Raw genomic sequence first — 11,247 nt, forward strand, 5'->3', positions numbered from 1 at the left:
TCTGGTATTCAGGGCGGCACACGAGTGTAGTTCTTGAAATTTTGCATTTTTTAATTTTGTTCTCCCTATGAGGAGAATTCGTCATTTTGGACATTTTTAATTGAAATTCAATCATAATATCCTAATGATATCAATAACACCCAAGTTGATGGCACAAAAATATAAATATTTTCCTAAAAAAATACCAAGAACAAATTTTATTTATTGTCCAAATATTTACAAACATAATCATTCTTTGTTTGTTTGCACATACCTTTGCTATCTGTTTTCGAATTCCCCGTGTGGTTGAGTCCTTTCAAAACATTTATACCTTCATCTCCCAGCTTCCATTGAGATCGACTGGTGAAGCGTGCTGGAAACATAGTCGGTAATCATGCTAGCTTTGTTCGAAGGAGAACCAGAGAGCCCACTTTCGGCAAAGAAGAAACACCCACGCTTACAGTTTTGCAATGTACGTTCGTGAACACTAGCACCCTCGTCGTCGAGTTATCAGGTAACAAAACAACTTTAGCCGGTTCTTTCTCTTCTGCCGATGCAGAACTGGAAGCTAGAAACAACTCATCAATCAGCTTCCGAGCGGCCCGCTTCATCTGTGCTCAGCGGTGCATGTGGGACGGCTTTGGGATGAAGGATCAACTCTGATCCTCCATAATGATAATCCCTTAATGAGTATCATTATCCATTCGAATTGGGCTGATTCCCGGATGGACCAGGAAGAGTTCCAGAATTTGAAATCTTCTGGCAGTTGATGAAGGCTTTTCGGCAGAGCGAAACAAAACTGATTGTAGTCTTCAATTTCACTAATGCATCCATTGAAACCAGGACGAATCCCTCAGCGACGATTAATGTCAAATAAAGAAAATTTATGAAAACAACAACAATCAACACCGTGAATATGTTTCTTGCCTCGTGAGCCTCGTGAGGCAAGAGAAAACCATTGCATCGAATGGAATGCCAAGAGTGCAATTGTGCAGTGCGAGCAGTTGTCATTACAAAACAATAGTACCCACACGCGGAAAGCGCCCCCAGGGCTGAACGCGTTGATTCCCATTCGCTTGGGCACATTTCCTACCACTTGAGTGCAGCGAGAAAAAAAAAACAAACTGCAAGAACATTGCTCATATGTTTAGCGGTTGCAGTTTTGATTGTTTTCCTGCTTTGGCTCATCTGGCACGTACGATTCGATGTTCGTTAGCCCTCAATGAGAACAGTGCTTCAATTTACATGCGTTCGGTATGATTGCATCCGCTTGAACGTGTGCTATTGTTGTGCTCTAGATTATGTTGAGAAATCATCATTTGGATTCCCACTCTACATTGTTGTGCCAGATTGGTCCCAACAAATGGTGTCGACAACGGTACCGATATCGTGCCATTTTGCAACGATTTTGTCGACCTACCCTTCGTATTCGACAACCAATTTCGAGCCAAACCTGTGCCAATCTGGCACCGCGTCGACCAATTGAAAAACTGCTCAACCCTCATTATGGTGGTATTTGTTTTCATGAAAGTTGAAACAAACATTTAAAAAACCGGCGATGGAAATTATTTAATTTATTTACAATGCTGGTTTATTTACATCAATACTAATACATGGCTGTACTACAGTTATAATAGATAAAAGCACTATATAATGAGCGAACCAAATTTTCTTTTGAACAAATTATATGCTACACCGTTCAGAGAGAACATTTTGGTTCACCGGTGTGGATGAATCAAATTTTCACTAAAAAGTAAATGTAGACATAAATGTATTGATTATTATAAATTGTGCAAGTGAGTTTTACCTGAACATTCCTATTTATTCCTGTTCATATCCTGGAAGTTGATAGCATTAGCGAAGAGTGTGTTTAATACAATCGTTGAATACAGATACGGGTTTTACTCCGGCAAATTTGAGGTTCGGTAATTGGAGCCATAGCAACAGAAGCTTTTCCACAACTGGGGCGTACTCTGAAATGAAATGCATTTCATTTAATAATTTATTGCACATATTCAATAGATATACATACCAAGTTGCTATTGACACACACTTAATCGCGGGTTCTATACACAAGGAAACACAACTGGAACTTATTCCGGACTATTGCGTAGGAATAGTACATGGTACTATTATCCTTAAAATCAACCCATTATTTTATTCCTCGAATTTCTGTTAGCTGCAATTCAAAGAAAAAGACATCAAAATTAAACATTAATTAAAGAAAAACATACTTACTCAAGCAAATTGTTTAATCCATTCACTTCTCTCGTTTTTGTTTATCTGAATGACAGTTCAATGCGAGAGAGGGAAGGCAATCGCTGCAGTGATGCCATTTCGCTCAGCACCAGTTATCGCGAACTTTTATAGTTCAAACTATAGACAGTCCTTCATGCGGGGGTGAGAGAGGAGCTTTAATCCAGTACTTTTATAGTACTTTGTGACATTCGGTCCACATCGGGTCCATAACCGCTCGAAAATATATGAAACTGGGTTGTTTCATTCTGATTTTTATAGATAAACTAGCTGATCCGGCAAACTTCGTCACGCCTAAAAATTCGTTACCACATTCACGTTTTCTTACTAAGCGCACGTTCATGGGTCCAATCGCAGAACTGTTCATTGATTGATCTTCTAATCTACCCTTTAAAATTACCTTTTACTATAAAATTCCTAGTACTTCTACCAAAACTCGTCATTATAATATTATTATTAGGGGATTATTTTCAGACACAATTCTCGTCAAGATTTTCCAACCACTTGCAAATAACATGTTTCTCCGTTACATGGAATAAATGTTTGATACAGAACATATGATAGAATAAAGACAACCCTAAATCGGACAATTCCTTCCTCGAGTTTTGCTCTTATCAACACATTCGGCGATCCATTTTTATTTATATAGATAGAAGAAGCTATAGGAGTGAATTTTATCACTTTATAATCAATTTCCACTTTCGAAGATCAATTTCGTTAGCGCAAACATCAAATGGACTAACAACGCTTGTCACTATGAAATTGTAGAACATATGGTCGGTGTTAAGTCAGACCGGACCATGTGACATTTTTATGATTTCCAGAAAAACGAAGTTGAAGTTTAGCGCTCTGCAATTTTCTAAGCATTCAATTTTTTCGTTCTATATAGTTCTAAGAAATTTTTGCTACCCTCTGGCAATACTGTGAGGTGATAAAATTGTAAAAAAAATCACGTTTTATGCTCAAAACAGACAGTTATTTGGCATGCTATATGTACATAGTCCACTCTGACTGAACCAATGAAGCTCTTTTTAAGACTTAATCCACTATGACTGAACAATTTTGACATATTTTTCAATCAAAGAACAGTTAAGCAGTCAGAATGTGTTTCATCACATTTTTTCAATATTTGAAATCAATATTCAGCAAATAATATCAATATTCGGCAATTAATATCCGCTATTTTTCAATTTATTTTACAGTAAATTTTTCACTCAAGAGGATATATTTTGTTCGAAAATAATGACTATGTGTTACGTGTTATTGATTAAAATAAGTTGAAATTAATTTTATTCAATTAATGCATTATCCCTGTCTTCGTCTACTCGTAAATTCTCATAGAGTCCATGGTGTGCAGGAGAAACGTATTTGAAGAGGTACATGATGTCACTGTATTTCATTTTAGAAATACCATGCCCGTTAGGATACAGCGGTTTCAGAACTGCCTCTTCGAAATTGGGCACAGTTCCTCCAAGTCTTTTTCTCACGTCTAACTCTGCGAAGGGTGTATCGGGGTCGTGGCTATATTTGTACTGAATAATTCCGGGTTTCGACTTGTCAATACGAATCACCTGCAAATTAAGTGACATTTGTTAATTTAGAAATTGGTTCTGAAAATGTATTGTAGTTTAAACACGAAAAGATTGAATGATGAATATCAATAAACACCTTCATTGATAGCCAGTTCAGCTGTTCTTTCTTCTTGTTCTTCTTCCTATTAGTGATTAAACCTTCGAAAGCCTTCGTAGAAAAGAACATGCTGCTGTCCATTTCCTTAACATCGAACCTCTTTTTGTTCTGTTTGCAGGATTTTACAATCTGGTAAAATTCCTCAGACGAGAACATGTTAGCCACTTTCCTGGTTCTATCCTCAATTTGACTAAAACCGCGGTCGTTTGGGAGGCCCCTATGGCCCCTGACGCAAAACTTGTGCTCTATCACATCAATGGGACAATCATGTAGATCCACTATATACATCCAGATCAAAGCAATTTTTATGTTTCTATTCTGACCACCGCATGCATCAGACCAACAGACCAATCTATTCGACTTGACATTAGATTTTATATAATTAATTAAACAAGAACCCGCTTCCTGGGCTCCTCTCGAAGCAATTGCCTCATACCATAAATACATGAATCCTTGTTTCGTACCAAGGTCATGTATTCCGAGATTGAAGACCGACAGTTGTCGTTTGTAATAAGCTTCGCTGTCAAATAAGGCGAATGAGATCACGTGTATTGCGGTCTCCTTTGCAAGTTCAGCATCTATGGCCCGACTGTTGGTCGTCAGATCCACTTATTTGAAGTGATATTCCTTTTCCCTCTAAAGCTTAAGGATTTCTTCCGGGTTGGCGTTTGACGCTGACAAGGCTTCAATTCAAATTTTTAGACTGTCACACTGTCTTGCAGGTGTCCTTTTTCGGGCTTTTAAATTTGAGGTTGAAATGCTTGTAGAACACTCTCTTGTAAGTGGCAAAGCTTACACAACGTAAATCGGATGTGTTTTCTCTTTCATTTTTAATCCGCTCTTCATACAGGGAAAACATTTTGCTCAGATTGAGGCCTTCCGAAAGGTAATGAGAATCAGGTGTATCGCTTCGCCGATAATGACTTTGATAGGATGGAAAGGATTCCATATGCTGATGAATCTTAAGCGTATTTGCCTCGGATATAGCAACTCCAGGACGATGCTTTCCTCTCATATCAGTTAAACAATTTGATAAGGCTTTCTTGAGGGCTCTGTGGATTCATGCACTGCTGACGATCAGTGTGTTCTTGAACATCTCCTGTGAAAGAAAATAAATGATAGAAATAATAAAAATGAAAAAATTGAAACACACCTTGCACACTTCAAGGTCAATCGAGTGAGCTCGAAGGAAATATTGACGAGAAAAATTTCTCGTGTAATTCGTAGCACTCTTATCCCTTCTGCGGTTTACGTTTCTAGCTCTGACCGAATTTATCAGAATCGCCGTTTGAGTTTCCCAAGTTGCATTGCTGTAGAAGCTCTGAAAATTTTCGCAACGCTGCATGAAATTGAGCCTTTCCGAACAGTTAAGACGACATTTGCAATCTACGCAAATTTTCGTTGGAATAATGTGTCCCTGAGTGTTGATGTACTCTAAACCAGAATTCCTCTTATTTTTTTCTCTGATTTTTCTCCTACAACGAAGGGTCTGCATATTTGCGTATCTTGGGGCGCTCGATAGGACCATAAAGGGTGTGTCACATCAAATTGCATCACGGAAAAAACGCTGTAGAAATTTAATTTTTAGGAATTATATCTTCAGCTTTCGCTTATAATCAGATAAGAGTGTATAGATCACGTTGGCCATGCTTCACTGTCAATTATTCGTAAATTTGGAAAAATGTCGTCGAACGAAAAAGAGCGTCGTGAATTAATCCTGTGCACTCATTTCGAGAATCCGGAGTTGTCACATCGGGACATCGGTAAGATGCTGGGAATCGTCCAATCCACGGTCAGCAGAGTAATAAAACGATACTTCGAGAACCTTACCATCGACCGGAAGGTGAAGAACGGCAAAAATGGATGCTCCGTCAGTGAAAAAGATCACAAGCGCGTAGTTAAGCAGTTTAGACGTGATCCGAGAAGTTCGGTCCGGGATGTCGCCAAAAAGCTGAATTTGTCAAGTTCATTCGTCCAGCGGACCAAGCACCGGGAGGGCCTGCGTACATACAAGGTTCAGAAGGTTCCTAACCGCGACGAAAGGCAAAACATGGTGGGGAAGACGCGAGCCCGGAAGCTGTACACCGAAATGCTGACGAAGCCGCATTGCCTGGTAATGGACGACGAAACCTACGTCAAAGCGGACTTTCGTCAGCTGCCGGGCCTGTTGTTCTTCTCCGCAGAGGACAAATTCAGCGTTCCGGAGGAGATTCGCAAGCAGAAACTATCCAAGTTTGCCAAAAAGTACATGGTGTGGCAAGCGATCTGCTCTTGCGGAAAGCGGAGCGCCCCCTTCGTGATGACCGGCACGGTAAACGGGCAGGTTTACCTTAAGGAGTGCCTACAGAAGCGCTTACTACCACTATTGAAGCAGCACGAGGGCCCGACCATCTTCTGGCCGGATCTCGCTTCGTGCCACTATTCAAAGGACGTGTTGGAGTGGTACGAAGCCAACGGGGTCACCTTCGTGCCAAAGGAAATGAACCCGCCCAACGCGCCGGAGCTTCGCCCAATAGAGAAATATTGGGCGATTATGAAGCAGGCCCTCCGGAAGAACCCAAAAGTTGTCAAATTGGAGGCGGACTTCAAGAGAAAATGGATTTCTGATCAAAAAAAACTGCAACCTGACGTTGTACAGAACCTTATGGACGGGGTAAAGAGGAAGGTGCAAGCATACGGGCTTGGACTCGAAGTATGAATAAAAAGAAAATGCCAAAAGTTGTTTAATAGTTATTATTTTACTGTCTAAAATTTTCAAAAGGATCGGTCTACTGGGTGAATTTCTACAGCGTTTTTTACGTGATGCAATTTGATGTGACACACCCTTTAATTGGACAATTTCGACCATTTTACTAGAATATGTATTTTTGACTTTCAATGATTTTCCTCTTTTAACTTGTTTTTCACATTATGTTGTTTTTCTGGATATGTCCAATTACAGGTCACAATCGCCTAATGCGACACTGAGGTTATGTTGCCTAATGCGACACTCGATATGTCTGTGAGACGTCTCGAACTCGTTGCTTTCCCGATGTCGCGAGTTACATCCGAAGTCTAACTTTTTTTATCATTATCGATAGAGGTAAACATAGTTCGACAATGTTGTAGCTCCAGTTATTTTAATCAACTTTGTAAAACAGTTTTTTTCTGTCTTTTAATATAACCGCTTTATTCTAACGTCCTTGGACGGCTTTTAGAGCTTTCCAATAGCCGATCTGGCGTAGTGGTAACATCCATACCTCTCACGCTGAAGATCACGAGTTCAATTCTCACTCCCAACATTCTTCCAAAATTGGAAGTAAAAAGTGACGAACCAGCCAAAAGTGTTGAAAGTCACTATAATACAGATATAAAAAAAAAAGCTTTCCAATACAAACATTTTGCGATGCAGAACTTGTCAATATCTTAATCCTACTGAGAGTAATTGATATTTCTTTTCAAAAGTACGTCCTTTTCATTTGTTTGTCGTTCCTTCTTGGGCAAGGTAGGTAGATTCAAACCAACATGAGGTGAAAGTTTCAAAAATATGTATTTTATTTGTATTAGAGTAAACTAAATTTAAAATCATGAGTTTGATGAGTTGATGAGAAAAATATTGATTACTTTGAGTAGGATTAAGGTATTAACAAGGGCTGCATTGCAAAATGTTTGTCTTGCTGAGCTCTGAAAGTCACCCGAAGACAGTTCGGATGCTGAATTTGAAATATAATAGTTCGAGTAAAAAACCCGTTTTTTCGTGGTCTGATGCAAATTAGATAAACAGGGCTAAATCAGTAATAGAAAAAAAGCTTACACCGGGGACAGGTTAAAATGATTTTTTCGATGTTCAAATTGTAAGTAAGTTAAAAAGTCACAAAGTATTCTCAATGCATTGTCTAAAGTCTAATGTAATGAAGGGAACTGCGATGAGAAATTTCGATGAGTTAAAAATTCTAGATCAGTGGTTCGCAATTGGCGGTCCGTGCTCGGAAGGGTGGGTACGAGGCCTATCCAAAAGCTTATTTCTGAATATGCGGATGTCAGTTCATGTATTATTTTTTGAGAACGTTCACTCTAGCAATATCGTGGAAGAGCTCTGTAATGATTCGGAAACTTCTTTCAATTCTGATGATATAACGGTAGCTTTACTGCGGGAAAAAGTCGCTGTGATCTGTACCGCTTCAGATTTCAGAGAAAGGTTAATAAACGTGTTCATTATATCTATGATTATATTAGATATTTTTAAGCATACGAGTTCGCTATATTTTTAAGCTTTAGAGCAGTCAAGCATATCTTCTATCACCGAAAGGAAGGTTCTGGAAATTATGACACGTTTCAGAGGATCTACAGTATGACTGACAAAGAAGCGAACGAATTACACTCGCATCTAGTATCGGAAATAATTGCTGCATAAACATAAATACAATCAGAGCACCATATGCCTCAACTAACGCAAGAAGATGCTACACTAGGTTGGAACCCGTTTTCTTCCTCGCTGAATGTAGCTAATATTTCGTATGAAATACAGGATGAATATTTGGACATGAAAAACGATTTCTCGGGATACGTTCGGATATTATAACCTTCATTGGGAATGAAGAACTTCCGAGCATGAATATTAGCAACTAATCGATCAGTTATTTGGGCTCTGGGTCAAGTTTACGCTATATCATACAGAGCAATTTCAATTGGAATAAGTACATTTTGAGTCAGTCAGTACTCGGAAACGTATATTCTGCATCCATGCACTAAGCTTAAATTATTCAACAGTTACGTACGATATAAAATAAGGTAACATTTTTTATTTTGAGAGGTTTGAATGATGTACTATAATCCGTATCCAGGACAGATTGGGAATTTCATGAGGTTCTGGCATACGGTTTATTTTCTGGATTCAAAACATCAACAACAATCATTACCTCATAATCATCAATATAAGAAACAAATGTTCTTGTTCAAGAAGCAAAATGTTGAAATTGGCCAAGAATATGTTATTTATCAGGATGTTTGTTTGTCAGTCACTATAATGTGAAAGTTTTGGAGACAAAATCATATTCTATGGTTTTAAAGTATCAAAAAGACAGTAATTTCACGCTATGAGAGTAAATAGAGGAATGAAAGAATTATAGTGATTGCGAGAGAAAATAACTCAAATGAATCATATAAATGTGTTACTGGGTTATATAAATCATATAACCCAAGTAACACTTCGTTAAGAAGGCGAAGTGTCATCCAAGGGACACAGTATCATTGGAGAAGAATGTTCCCACAAAATGCACTTCGCTTCTCAACAATTCTCTGATTATACATGCACAAAGTCACTGAATCTGACGAACTTATATCGCATTCATAGGCAAACATTTCCAAAGAAGAACGTGCTTCGTCTCATTGTAGCAGAAAACAATACGTACTCGCTCAATATCTTGATCCCGGCACTAACGATCTTTTAATTAAACTATAAGACAGGCAGGGTAAATAAACATTGTTCCTTTTTTTCGATCCCACACTAGCAGCATCATTCGAGTTGGTCCAGGTCCTGTTTCACAGCTGCTTCACTACTCTCTCTCTCTCTCTCACCTCAGTGGCCTCAGTCTGATTGTCCCGTGTTCGAGGCGATAGATGGAAACTAGCTAAAAAAAAAGATCAACTCCATATTTACACTTGATCCACTTTTCCCCCTTGTTTTTGGTACCCCAGATTTGCTACCGTGTGCGCGCCACCATCGACTCGACGAACAGCGGCGATGATATGAAGCGAACCGGAGAAAAGACGCGCACATGCCCGGTGTTTTCCCATATGCGTTATGTACCACTTTACCGGAGGAATCTCGGGCACAGCTGCACTGACACAAACAAACGCCGCAGCCGCCGCCGCCATCCATCGACCGGTGGTGTAAAGAGCATAAATCATATCGCAAAGCATCCTCTCCCTCCACAAACACACCCATACACAGAGCACACACATCAACCATGGCGTGTACCGGAGGGAAGGCGAGTGAATCAAAAATGGAAACAGTGTATCAGATTGATGACATCGAAAGCCATTTCCCACAGAGGTGAGAAAAGGAAAGCAGCACCGATGTGGTGCTCTCTATCGACGGCTGTCCAATTGAAAACGATCAACACTTTGCCACGCCCATTGGCTTTCGCTCGCATTCGGTTTGAAAATATCATAGCACACTACCACTACGTAGAAGAACACTCGGCTTTCGATGTTTTTTTTTTCTCTTCATCCACGAATATTTTATGTTGGTGTGTAAATCCACAGTGAACTATGTTGCGAATGCATAGAAACAATTCGAGCAATTTCGGTCACTTAGTGATGCTTCATCGAATGTTCGGTGAGGATTTTGAGCAATATTAAAATATATCGTTACAGTTTTCTCCTATGGAGCGTAAACAAATATATATTTTAAATTAATATGAGTTTCCGAACGTGATTTTGGTTTGCATCGAATTAAAATAGATAGTTTTGTTGGCCACTGTTATAGCTAAACGTATCGTGTTCGAAACGTTAAATTAAGATTCGTTGATTATTTACGGAAAGTTTTAGGGCTGTCCACATACCACGTGGACAACTTTAGAGGGGTTTGGGGTTACTGAAATGTCCACGCTTGTCCACCGTGAGGGGGTAGGGGGTATAGCCAATATCCACGTTGACACGTTGAATGAAAAAAAAACCGTTCACATCTGTGTTCAACAATATATGGAAATTTCTGTATCCTGCATTTTCAATAAAATCATTCGTTTTTATCGACAAAAAGGATTGAGCTTTCTGATAGTGTTGAACATCTATATTTTTCATATAGTTGAACTTCTTTGCTGAAATGTGAATCCTGAAAATGTATTTTGGAGTGTATCTGGAAATGGAATGAATCAGTCATCCCCAAAACTGATAGGTAAGCTGTTCCACCAGAATTATGCCAAATCCCATGTTTCTTTGACAGCCCGGAAAAAATGCTTGGAGTTTGACAGGGATGTGGTACTCGGTGGAGTACCTATTTGGGCCGTACTCACCAGATATTGCATCTTCAGATGCCGTTGGAAGAAAGGGCAAGAACTTCGACTCATGGGATTGCATTAAAAGTATCATGCACAGTTTTTTGACGAGAAAACAAAAGGTCTGTACCAGTACCTTTCAAGAAGTTAGAACCACTCAGCGATCAGGTAAAGCTTGATGAAAACGAATTGTAAATGTTAAAAAAAAAGTAAAGTAAATAAAAAGTAAAAAAGTAAAGGTAAAGTTAAGAAACACCGATACTTTGTTTTTTTTTGAACGATTACAAAAACAATGAAGGTTGTAAATTTGGTTTTATAAACGAAAATAGCCATTGTATACCATTTT

General features: G+C 39.0%; 1 long non-coding RNA gene across 2 annotated transcripts; it reads right to left on the bottom strand.

The window, feature by feature from the left end:
• Window positions 1-1,538: 1,538 nt before the first annotated feature.
• On the bottom strand, window positions 1,539-9,734 carry LOC129775152 (uncharacterized). Of its 2 annotated transcripts, XR_008742864.1 has the most exons (6): window positions 9,596-9,734; window positions 9,315-9,533; window positions 2,218-3,806; window positions 2,012-2,158; window positions 1,787-1,952; window positions 1,539-1,725 (listed from the first exon to the last, which is right to left on the bottom strand). It is a non-coding gene; the product is annotated as an uncharacterized LOC129775152 (long non-coding RNA). The 2 variants fall into 2 exon arrangements; XR_008742863.1 differs by having other exon boundaries at window positions 9,315-9,716.
• Between the last annotated feature and the right edge of the window lie 1,513 nt (window positions 9,735-11,247).

This window comes from Toxorhynchites rutilus, chromosome 3, assembly GCF_029784135.1.
Source record: "Toxorhynchites rutilus septentrionalis strain SRP chromosome 3, ASM2978413v1, whole genome shotgun sequence".
Classification (NCBI taxonomy): domain Eukaryota; kingdom Metazoa; phylum Arthropoda; class Insecta; order Diptera; family Culicidae; genus Toxorhynchites; species Toxorhynchites rutilus.